Source organism: Aulonocara stuartgranti (genome assembly GCF_965226115.1).
Source record: "Aulonocara stuartgranti genome assembly, chromosome: 1".
Lineage (NCBI taxonomy): Eukaryota > Metazoa > Chordata > Actinopteri > Cichliformes > Cichlidae > Aulonocara > Aulonocara stuartgranti.
The window spans coordinates 7,191,551-7,204,703 of NC_138939.1; the positions used below are offsets into that span (position 1 = coordinate 7,191,551).

Here is a 13,153-nt window from a genome sequence, read left to right on the forward strand (position 1 = left end):
GTCACAAACGAGCATAATCCTGAGTAAGTAAGATTGGAGAAGGCAATTTTTCCCCTTTTACAGAAACTTCAGAAGTCAACAAATCAGTGATGCTGAAAGGGGCCGTGGCAGCAATCAAGGACTATTTTCCTATATACCTATCTTTGACTGAAAAAACATCAAGTTCAAACATTTTCTCTGGGTCTGGAATTGCCATTCAATAAAATACAGAAAATAACTGACTAAAGTACAAGTGGACAAGCTCTTTGAAGGAAAAGTCGGGGGAACAATAAAGTAATGCAAAACCAAGCATAAGCTTGATGTGTTAACAAATGTCTCAGAGGCTGAACTGTCCTCAGATGAATATGAATGAACTTTTACAGATGTATGTGGCTAACATAAAAGAAAATGTTAGAATAAGAGGGAAAGGGGTATTTCCAGTGTGTTAAATAAGATTGAAATGCAGACTGGTAGCCTAATCGGGTTGTTCTTCTGTTCCCATTGCTGCTGTAGTCTGCCTCCATCAGGGAGTGCTGTTAAGAATCTGCAACTATGTTCCTTCTCATCTTCCTTCCCTACTTTAATCTCGACCCGAGTGCTTGGTTTTACAGTGAGTGAAGTGTGTCTTCTAAGCTTTGGTGAAGGAGAGACAAGGTTCTTCAAGTCCCAGCAGGTCTGAGAAGCTTCTTATGAGGCCCCTTAAAGACAACTTTTCAACAGAAGTGAGATCCTGACTGACTACAGCATTTTGCTTCTCTACAGAATTCTAGTGAAACTTCTGTACATTCTTGATAATTATTTGTGTTGTCCACATTGATGGCAAAAGGTGAGGAGCATAAAAATGATGCCATCACAAATGGCTTCATTTCTTGGGAGTGAAATGCTCTGAACCTATAGCCATTTCAGTCACGAACTGGATTAAGCACAGATAGAAGAAAGCATTTCCCTGCTGGGCATCTGTCCTACCCAGTGGCTCATTTCTTTCACTTAGAAGAGTGGTGGTCTTACATTAATGAAGCCTGTGTACCCAGGATGCTTCAGGCCAGCATTGACTTTTGGCTGTTTACTTGACTGTCTTTCCCTGGAAAGCTGTCAGGCCAGACAAGACTTTATGATGCCATTAAACATTAGCGTCAGACTGCTGAGGGACTGGATCTGGTCACTCTAACTGAGGTTAAATTAGCTTTTTTGGCAGACAAAAGAAATGCTACTGAGCTTAGAGCAGTATCAGAAGTGGAGCCATCAAGCCTAGTGTTACCTCAATATAGAAAGAAATTAGGTTATTCGGTTGACTTATGAATGAGCCATAATGAAGGTTTAAGGCTTTTGGGAATAGTGGCTTCATTACAAAATGCTTTATGTTAATAACTGGCATCTCCAAAAATAACTGAATTCAGCCTAGCAAAAGGATTCAATAAGGCAAAGCGGGCCTGATTTTAAAAGGGAACATAAGACATACAAAAAAAGCAATGAATGATGTCATAATTACTGCTTCAGGTAGTCTTAAATTGATAGGTTTTTACCTCAGTGACCTGGTGCTGATCATAAATCCAGCTATGTCCTGTAGGACACATTACTAAATATCAACGAAACACAAACAGTACTCATCACACACATTGTTGTGATGTTGTGCGATCATTGTGTAAAGATCTTTTGTGTGTTAACAGGACTAAATAAAGAGTTATACGAATACACCTTATTAACCTTATTTTGAACTGCGCTTCCTATTTTAGTCAAAGTTCTATTTGCCTTTTTTTTTTTTTTGCCACATGTTAGTTCTCATATGTATATAATAGGGGTGCAACGATACTCGTATCGATATTGAACCGTTCGATACAGTGCTTTCGGTTTGGTACGCATATGTATCGAACAATACAAAATTTTTAATTTTATCAACTTTTCTTCTGACTATGCTGTCTGTGTTGAGAGCTCAGTGGATCTGCGTTCGACTACTCCGCCTAGGCTGCACTGTCAAGCGCAGATCCACTGAGCGCAGCGCAAGCTAGCAAGACAGAAGCTAAGCTCGTTGCAACATGGCAAATTGAACCTCCCCCACCCTCATTCAGATCTGGCCTTTGGAACTATTTTGGTCTTCATGTGAAGTATGACCCTAAAGGTAAGCGCGTCATGGACAAAAGTAAAACAGTATGTCGGATGTGCACCGCAATGCTCAATTACATGGGTGGGAACTACTGCGTTAGCGCAGTTTGCTCGTTAACGTGTTGATGCTGTCCAGCCCCAGGCACGGGGCGATCCGAGGTAGCTTGTTAACGGAGATTTGCCGTGTTGTGGCGTTAACGTCATTTCAGATTAACACTGACAGCACTTGTGGGAACACAATGAATATGACTGCCCATTTACGCCGACATCATCCTAGTGCAAAGACAAGTGGAAGCAGACAAAAACAACAAGCACGCATGCTACAAACTTTACCCGAGTCATTTAGACAGCCGTTAGCACACGATTCTCCTTATGGGGACCTGATATGTTTAATATGCTGCTGAGAATATAGCCCAGAAGAAGCGTATAGTATAGCTTTTATTTTGGAAAGAGACATTTCTCTGTAATAAACTCTCTTTTCCAAAGATGAGTGATTTCTCGATCAGATAGATTTATTATTTTATCCCTTTGTTGTTTCAGCAACATTAAATTTAAAAACTGTACTTTTGAGTTAAAATATATATTTATAATTTTAATAAATGACAAATTAAAAAAAGCATGAGCATTTTTTGTATCGAAAAAATATCGAACCGTGACACCAAAGTATCGAACCGAACCGTGAATTTTGTGTATTGTTGCACCCCTAGTATATAAATATGATGTGCGATGTTGTATCTGTTACTCAGGATATCTGCAAGTCCTTAAAAAGTCTTTATTTGCTAATTAAAATATTACAAAATTATTAACTGTCCTAAATTTAGTTTGAAGGATTCTTAAATGTTATTTGGATGTTTCATAAATGAGATTTTGAAGTACACAATGTTTTCACCACCTGTTCAGATTTAGATCACGCAAAATGACATGAATTTAGACGACAGAAGACATGACAAGCAGAATTTAAGCTGTTCTTTAAGATTTTGTTCTTTGTAGGCTTTTTTTTAAAATACATTTTAAAAAAGTTAATTGTAATAGTAAATTGATAAGACACATTATACTTCAAGGTTGGTTCATCTATATAAGATACTTTTGCCTGATACATATACCTAGTGGGGTCATTTTGGGTCCATTTTCAGGCCACAGACATGTTTCATCATAGTAACTGAGATTACACTGCTTTTCAATCATAACTACCGCAATCCCTTCATACCTTTTGTTACTGCTCATACTAAAATCCAAGTTCTCCTGAAAAGTCCTGAAGAAGCGTGAATGCACAGTAGCATTGTCTCCATAAAACACATTAAACTACTAAATTATTTCCTCTGGGTCTTAATCACCTTACAGACTTTGTTCATCTTATTGTCCCAAGACCTCACATTCCCTGTGATGATAGCTGGAACAGGTGATTTATATTTAAACTTAGATGTCTACTTTGCTCGACCTCTGAAGCCTTGTTGTCTCCCCCGTAGCTCCTCTGGGATTACAGGCCTTCCTCCGGGCAGTAAAACTGTCATGACGATTAGCTGCTGCTGATTCCAATAGTGCAATGTGAAACCACAATTAGACTTGCAAAACTTGACTTGCCATTTATATTTTTTAAATAAATTTTAATGGATGATAAAAGTCATAAAAATAATAACATTAAAATAAACTAAAATTAAATTGGTATGAAACATTAAATTTGTGGTTTAAATGTAGACAACAGCATCTTGGTGCAGTTGTTAACACTGTCATCTCACTTACAGTATATAGGTGTTGGTGACCTGTGCAGTGTGTATTCTGCGTCTTGCTGTATGACAGCTGGGATAGGCTCAAGTCCCTGCCCCAGAACACTGAAATGGATAAGTGGATGAAGATAGATGGATAACTTTAGACAGCCTGCTACCACCGAGGAAGCATGTAGTCATGCCCAAAAGTTTTTGATTGAGTTCCACCAGTTCAGCTTTACAACAAGATGGCAAGGTAGGACGAACCGTGACAAATTCTCCAAGGTGCTGGGAACAATTCATACACAAAGTACCTTTAAAAAAAAAAAAAAAACAGAAACCTTGCACGATACACAATGGATAAAAACTGGTGCTAACATCAAATTTTGTGGTTTGAATCATTCACACTTCTCTTGTAGCACCAAATACATTTCCACAGTACAGATTTTTTTTTTTCAGTTCCCTTTTAACATGGTCAGAGAATAACCAACAGAGGATACGTCTTTAAGCAAGAGCTACACTTTGAATCTAAAATATAAAACGCATACTAAGCAGTAGAGGCTGCACACCACAGCTAGTGCAAGCATAGTGACCCAGTTTTCAAAAGAGCGTTGACTAAGTGGGACTTGGATCATCATCCTTACTTTTATTCTGAAAAAGATCCTGATAACAAGGAGCCCTTACATAGTGGTTCATGCTGTATTTAATTGGTGCACCATAATATACTGATTTTAACAACTTGTGTTTTTATGTGTAGCAGGCCTGGGTTTGACAAAAGAGGATACAGGGCAGTTTTAGATCCTTGTGTTGTGATCCCTGGTGTTGATGGAGAGGAATCCTGTGAGTTCAGTGATAAATGTTTTTCTTTCTGGAGTTTAACACTGAATTTTGAGCAGAGCAAGCAGTTTTCCTTTGTCTTTTGAGGGCATTAAATAGCTTGAAATTAAAATACTGGTGGGCAAATTTCCATTTTTTTCACATATTGATGATGTGGAGACAAAAAGCAATTAAGCTCTTTGCAATAATGCAATTAGACTCTTAGTTTTAACCAACAGAGAAGGTTATCCCCCTTTAATTTGGACACTTTAATGATAGTATGTGAGGAAAATGAGGGAGCATTTGTTTTCTCTACTTAAATTTGTGTAGCTGATCTGCGGATTCTAATTGGCAACATTCTCACCAGTCCAGCTCTCTAATCTAAAAGCCACCAACAGGCCAAATATACCGCAGTCAAGTTAATTTAAATTGGGCTCTACCAGCATGATGAAGAGTAAGGCACAGTGCCAGAATAACTGCATCTGCAGTTAGTCCCAGTTGGAGATGGTATTTCACTGAGACAAATGAAGACAGACACTGAGAGAATTGGGAACCCCCAAATTAAAGGCATAGCACAGTAAGGATTGGCCTAGATTGATCCCTTTTTTGAAGCATAAAAGCAGCATTTGTTTTCTCAAGCATAAAAGCACTGTCGACTGTGTGAGTAGATAAAAAAAAAAAAGATGTTTACGTTTTTTAGTTTTTCTAGTATGTTCAGTCCCTTATCTGAAAAGGACACTACAAGATTAGCACAGGTAATGTTTTATTCAGTTTTTCTTGCAATTTGGTTTGTAAGATTTTTGCTTTTGTAGAATTCTAAAAAAACTACAAGAAGAAAAGCACGGCTCCTTTGAAAGCTAATGGGACTGGCTTGGAAAGATTGCATAGTTGTAAGTCCACATACTGCTGTGCTTTCATAGTATTTTACATGTAATCACAGTGCTTTTTTTTCATCAGAGTTACATATTCGGTTTCTGACTGAGGCAACTGTTGTTGTGATTTGGTGGTACATACATAAAATTGAATTGAACTAATCTATGCTTTACATCACTTGCACTTTCCCACACTGACGGGCTCATTGGTGACGTCAGTGGTGTAGTCCAATAATCTTTCTATCCGACTTCTTCAGGCCAACCAGCCTCCACTCTGTGTACTTTAAATTCTCATTGCCCATCTGTCATTCTCCCTTGTAACCTACCTCCTCCCCATCTATGCCTCTCCTCCATGTTACTCAGGCTCCTTCAAAGCCTCTATCTTCATAACCACCACCAGCACGTAGACTTCAGGAGGTCATGACCTAATACTATGGACTGGACTATTGGAGTCAAATCGCCAAATAGGTTAATTGAATTCTATACATGTATATCAAGAATTCCTTATTGAACTGATATTTGGATCAGATATCGGGGACAACAAGCCTAGTTGCATAGGCCTAAACCATCTGGCAACCACCGACCACTAGGGGAAAGTATGTTCTGTGACAGGTTGGCAAATGGTTGCTGGGAGTTTCTAGGTGAAATTGTTTGCAAAGAAGCATAAGGATGCAGAATCAAAAAGCTCCTTTGGAATTCTTTTGGCAACGAGCAGTTTGCCATGCTCGTCAGTAGAGGCTCATGGAGGAGCTAGCATTAGCTCAAACACTTGGAAAGCCGAGAAAAAGCAGAAGGAAGAGAAGACAACAAAAAGTAATTAAAGTAAAAACGAATTCTTTAACAACTTGCAGAGCTTTACTCAACTGAACTCAGAGTGTGGACTCAGAGGTTTCATAGCACCTGTTAAACTGAGCTGCGTGACTCAGTCTAACTTAGCAGGTTTGTCATAGGAGATAGGAGTCTATCGGTGTTTGAGAAAAGTTGCAGCAGTGACAAAAAAGTGAATGCAGTTTTAGTGGCTGTCAGATTATTTCAGTCATCCATAAAGTGTGCTGATAAGCTGTGGTTGCGAAAAAATAGTAAGTGAAACAGGCTGCCAAGTTAGTCTGTTACCCTAATTGTGCTGTTGTAGTTTGCTTACTGCATTTCTCTATGCATGTTTGGAATGCAGTGTGAAATTTACTGTGCAGGGGAATCTGGAATATACGTGGATACTACCACATGACACATACCATCCATATTAATGTTGTTGTACACCCCCTGTGGGACTATAGCCACTCCCTGGTAGCAGCAGCCTAACCTATCATGGTAAAATACCCCATAACACTGCACAATCGCTTATGAATGGTTCAGAGACACGGCAGAGATCACTCCACATATGATCACCTCATCTGCCTCAGTTTATGTACACACTTCTTTGTGCTGCTTCCTTGTTTTTTAGGGAGTGGCTGAGGTTATTGCCAATTGTTCACAAAGATGCTTGATGAGTGCCAACCCTATCATCAATATTATAGTAGATTTTCACTGTTTAGAGAGCTCTTTATATAAAATATTAAATTTTAAAATACCTGGGAAAAAAAGCCTGAGGACGAGCCAGTTGATCAGATTCTTGCAATGAATTATTAATGAAACACAGTAGGAGCACAGCACATTCTATCTCTCTCTATCTTTTTCTCTCTCTTTTTTTTATAAGTATGCAGATTTATTTTCTCTTCTGTTCCAGCAACTGCTCGTCCTTTTTTTTTTTTTATCTGTCACACAAGTAACAGACAGAAAAGATAGAAGTTGCAGAAACATGAGCCAGTGTGTGAGGATTTAGCTCCTGTCACTTAATAATCAACATTATTCAAGGCTGTGTCATACACAGCAGTCTTCACCACAAGTGTGAAACCACAGGATTTCTGTTAATAACAAGTATGTTTGCGTGAAAGGCATCAAAAGAAAAGGCAGGTGCATATTGCAGGTAGAAATAACAAAGAAGCTTCCAGTAGACAAGCAGTTTGATGGACACACATTCTATAGGGAGGATGTATAGTCTACATTAGGGCTGTGCGATATGACCAAAATCTCATATCCCGATATAAAACATCTATCGTCCAATAACAATATAAATCACAAAAAATTTAATATTTTCTGTAAATTCTGTGAATCTCGGGTAGGTGAAGTGTTTCCAGCTGGGCGTCGTGTACCTGGAGTCGAGTGTTTTAACCGATGCATGAAACTGTACATTTTTAGACATAAGTTGTAACGGCCGCCGTTTTCTTTGTGAGTATTTATTACACGGCGTGCTGCGGGGAAAAGCCTGTTCTAACGTTTGAGTCTAAGGTTTATTTTTTAGCACCTGACGACTTTTTTTTTGCTTCTCCTCCCTCCATAATACTTTTTCACGTGATTCCATTTATTTTGAAAAGTCTCAACAGGATCTTGAGCTTTATTGTGAAAGGTTTATGTGAAAAATAAACAAGCGGACATGTGATGGTTTTACCGTCGTTGTTGCTAACAACAACCCATAAAAACAGGCGCTTGTCCATCCGTAGTGTGGTTATATTAAATATAAGAGAAAGAGAGAACTTTAAGAAATTAATATAGCCACTACAGTGACCAACAAAACGATGAAAAAAATATTGCCGTAAACAGTTTATTTTGCGACACCACGAAACAAACGATAGCGTAAAATGAAACGATAGACGTTTTTATATCGTCATCTGATATATATCGTTATATCGAACAGCCCTAGTCTACATGTCTACATCTTTTTATGAATCTGACAGATATCCATGGCGATGCTGGCCTCCCAGAATGTTGCAGGAAATGTAGATGTGATTTCAGAAACTGAAAATGTATTGTCCGGTTTTAAAAAGCAAGATTTTGATAAAATAATCAGTTGCAGGAAATGCAATTTTACGATAACAAGAAAAACATGGCTCAGTCACAGAATCAAATAATACAGAAGCCATTCCTGTTCCAATATTCTCCCAGATAAATATCAATGAAAGGCTCTTTTCTTTCCAGATGGCATCTCATTCAATCAAGTGCTACCTTAGACCACAAGCTGGGCAGTAATTTAGTAGATTTTTATTGTTTATTTTGTGAATCAAACAAAACAGTCAAAAATCAGCTCTGTAATCATGACTCATCTCTGCATGCTTTAGAGGAATTACTTCATATTAGCCTGTGGCCAATCCATGCAAAAGAGAACAGGTCAGTATGTCAAACCTCAAATTTATGAAAATAAGGAAAATAAACATAATCACGCAGTTTAACCAATATTTATTTTGCATTTTTTTGGTCTATTTTGCAATAATATAATTTTTTATTGACAACAAGACTTTTTACAGGAGCGGCTCCCATCCATCAGCATACACACAGCTCAGTGATACACGTGATAGCTGGTCTGCCTTCATTAACCATGCACGCCACATCCATGTCTTGTTTGATGGATAACTTCTTGGCACATGAGTGCATTTCTCTGAAACATCTGACCTTTATTGACACAGTCCACTTCAATATACTGAGCAATGAAGGGCTCCATCTATTCAATACATGATTGCTTTCGTGAAACGCCTGCTTAAAGAACTCTTTTTGGAATATGTGGGTAGAATTAGCATTTTGCCAAATAAATGAAATCAAGTGACCTTATATGATGAATAGAACAAACAGCATCCTATTCATCACATTCATCAAGAGCTGAAGATGAATAAAAGATTATCATTTACACCCACAATCAGTACAGGTCAATGATTTTAACCCAGACAAATTATTTAGACAAATGTCTTTTTTTTACTCTGAGAATTTTCTAAACGAGCCTCTGTATTTGTCAGGAAAATGTATAGACATAGACATAGTTGTGAAACTTGGTTAATAAAGTCATAGTCATCCAGTGCACAGTGTGAATACAGAGGTTTAAGTTCTGTTATAATTGGTTGGCTTTGATCTCCGAACTCTGCAGGAGACTGCTTATGATCCATCCCCAGAGAAACCTGTACTGTGCGCCTCAGTCAGCTCCAAAACCTCCAGGTTCTCATCCTTTTCCAGAATTGAAGACAACACAGCCGGCAGCTCATTCTGATGTAACAGCTTTACTCTTACTTGAAGGTCAGTAACTCTGTTTTGTGGCCTGAAGCTTGTAGTCATTTCTTTCCTGACTGTCTTAGCTGGGACTCCTCCTGCAGGACTACGAAAGCCATATGTCTTCTCCTATTAATATTTTAATTTAAATTTTTCCATATCTTCAGTTTAGGATCTTGATTTCTTTTTTATTAATTAGCTATATTTACATGTATCATTATATCATTTATGTAGTAAGTTGAGTTTCATTTTAGTAATAGTATTGTTTCCGAAACTATTTTGGATTGAAAGTTCTTTTGTATATTACAGTATAATTTATCACTGATAAATTGTTGTTTCTAAAAAAAAAAAAAAGGACAGCTGGAAAATTTGTTAATCATGGATGCATACATGTGCATCCGGTTCTGATATACATTAATGCAGTTCACTAGTGTTATGTGTGGGTTCAAACACACATCTGTGTGTACAAATCTGCACTCAGAGTCGATTAGAAAAATTTCAGTAGAAATGACTGCTTGCCTGTGTCTGTCCACATATTCAAGCAAATATATAGGGGGGGGTCATGCTTCATCCAACCTATACAGCCACATTGACGTATCGACGCAATGAACAGCAGCGGTGGAAGACGGATGAATGTGTATATATCCATTGGCTGTGACAGCTAAATTAACTGTTGCCAACTAAACTTTTCACCACCTACAGCTTGTTAAGAGACTTCTTTGTCTGATTAAATAAGATAAGTTGGAAAGGCCAAGGTTATAGTTAAGTATATGATAAAGCAAAGGACAAAGCAAAGTAAACATATACCTTAACATAGCATCTATTCCAGTTATGCTTCCCTCGCCTAAGCATGGTATTAATTATACAGTAATAAGGACTCAAAACAACATCATTGACTTTGGAGGCCACCGTTGTCAATATCATCCTTTTCAATAACAGGCCACCAGTTGATGTTACTTCTTCTCTGTGCTACTTGCTTGTGCTTTGTAGACATGCTGCAGGGATTGGTTTGCTGTCTGTATACATCCCTGAGAGAGGGTCTGTCATTCATAGCCACACTGTTTATTTTTTGACCTTTGCATTCGTTGTATCCATCTGTCCTTTGGCTGGCTTTGCAAGTGGAGCCGTGTCCTCTGAGGAAAGGCAAGGAGGAGGAGATGAAAGATTCATACAGGCACACGCGGCATGAGGGAGGTAGCAGGAGAGCTCCACCAGAGAGAGTTAATTAGGATCTCCCTTTCCCAGGCAATCACTCTGCTCTTGACATTTCATCTCACTTTTTCCCGAACAAATCTCCCTACGACTTGCAGAGACAGAGAGGAAGTGCTTGACCTTGGTTAGGTGTTGTGCTGCATTGCTAGTTTTAGCTCACATCAGTCTGCCTGCCCATGATAACGTTCAACATGAAACAGTGGAATAATCCCACAGCTCTCCAAGCAACCTGTCTCTAACAGTCTGCCTCCTTTCACCTGAAAGGAAGAGCCCATTCTTTTGTCCTCCCTGGTGCAAATTCATTATTTTGTAGAAGAAGCACACATATAAATGTTCCACAGACACATTTCCGAAGGCCCATACTTTCCCTGCTGTATCAAAACCCCCAGAAAAACACATTCATACGCAAATCAGTCCCAATGGTGAGGTTAGCAAGAGTGCAGCGATACAATAAATGAACAAAACAGACCATCAACACTTTAGGATTTTTTTTCTTCTCATAATAATAAAAATAGGAAACATAATCATAGCTTGGCTAAATTGAAAACCTTCAGTGTTCAGTGAGAGAGAGAGAAAGATCTGATGATCAAGCCATAACAAGAGAAAGGATTGGTCTGAGAGAGAGACACTGTGAGAGTGTGTGAGGAGGTAAAATGTGTTTATTGTCCCTGTCTCCCTGTCTGTCATTTGAAATTGAAGAAAGCAGACTGTATTATTGGACACCAGTGCCAGTCGCAGCCAATGATCTGGCTCCGTGATAGATCTGTTTAATGCTCACTTTATAGCTGGCAATCCCCTGCTGAGGATTTTTCAGAAAGCTGACAGAGTGGTGTGTAGGTAACCTGCACGCAGAGAAAGGGGAAAATTACTGTTCTGAAATTACTTTGACTCAAAGCTTTAAAGTGGCATCTCAGTCCCCTCAACCTTTTTCGACTAGGCCGAAATAAATGACAGAATTTCCTCACCTCTCAAAGGTTTCATGGTGATAGGAACAAACAAAAGTGGGAGTATTTGTGACAACACACATAATACGTATGAAACGTGACTTGCCTCTGACATCCTCACTGAGTTTTACAGCCATTCGTTGCTGTTTTTATGTAGTCTGGCATGAAACGGTGCAAGGACTTCTTTGATTACAGTTCTGAGATGCTTGTCACATGACCCGAGGGGTCATGAAGTCAGTGGTGGGCATTCAGCAGGACCTTGGCAGAGGCATTACCAATTTGTTCATTAGACCTTTATATGGGTGTAGGTCAGTGGGGCTCTGACAGGTGTTGTTGAGATGAACGACTTGGTTGTAAACTCGCACACATTTCGATCTTCACTCGTCAGTGAGGGCAAACGCTTCCAATAGAAACAGTAGTCATGGAAATGAGGGTTACTAACCCTGCCATGCTTAATTCATAAATCAGCTTCTGTGACCGCTAATGAAGCCAGTGTTTAGCGGAAGAGTTTTTCCATCCAAGTGTTGTTTTTTTGACACAAGAAATAATATCAGTGGAATAATTTCCCAGTCCTTTGTCAGATGTCTGACAGCTCTGAAGTGAAGTCCTTAATGATTTGTATAATTGTAATCATCTTTCTTTTTTCCATTTTCCATTGTCTTAGGAACTCCACTGTCAGAATAATTTCATTTTAAACATTTAAATAATTCTCTTACTATGAACACAACCCAAAGAAATACATTGCAGTTCACATTGTACTTCACTAGAACTCCAAGTTAAAAGTCAAGTCTTCCAGTTAGACCATGTCAAGTCTTCATGTAGCCTTATATTTAACAATTGTATGGTAATTTATGGTAATAACAGTTGCCTCTAGATTAAAGAATGTCACGGCTTTAAAGTGTTTTTTAAAATTAGCTAAAACAGAGTCAGCTTGGACATTTTAAAACTGTTTTTCGGTGCTACAGTTGAGTGCTTAATTATCCCTAATTTCCTCTGTCAAATTGTCTTCATCTGCAGATGGGGAATGTTTGTCAAAAGGAAGTACTAAAACACATTCAGAGCCAACTGAAGCCGTGCAGCAAAATGATTGCAACTAGTACGTTGAATTATAAATAGCAGCTGCTTTCAATTTGCTGAAATTAATATTTTGAAAGAATGTATTTGGGGAATACAGTTATTTGCTTCCTTGCTGAATGCTTAATGAGGAACTGATACCACACTCATGTTTGCAGAGTAAACATGAAGTTACACCAGCAGCCATTTAACTTAGCTTAGCACTGGGGGGAAAGGCTAGAAACAGCTTTACTAAAGCATAAAAAACAGGTTTACAGCTGCTTTCTTTCTTTCTTTGACTGGATCTGACCCGAGATTTAGTCCTGTGCACTTAAGAATTCATCCTATTACTTTTATGAGCAATCATAAATAAGCACTGGAGACTCAGTTCCACTGGCTTTAAAGG

The 13,153-nt window shown here is 38.5% G+C and overlaps 1 long non-coding RNA gene across 5 annotated transcripts in view; it reads left to right on the top strand.

Moving 5' to 3' along the window:
- LOC309704004 overlaps nt 1-13,153 on the top strand; it is a 178,536-nt gene that overhangs the window by 19,106 nt on the left and 146,277 nt on the right. For all 5 annotated transcript variants that reach the window (XR_014276106.1, XR_014276107.1, XR_014276108.1 and 2 more), the window contains exon 2: nt 9,420-9,565. This is a non-coding gene — a long non-coding RNA (uncharacterized lncRNA). The remainder of the gene's footprint in view (nt 1-9,419; nt 9,566-13,153) is intronic.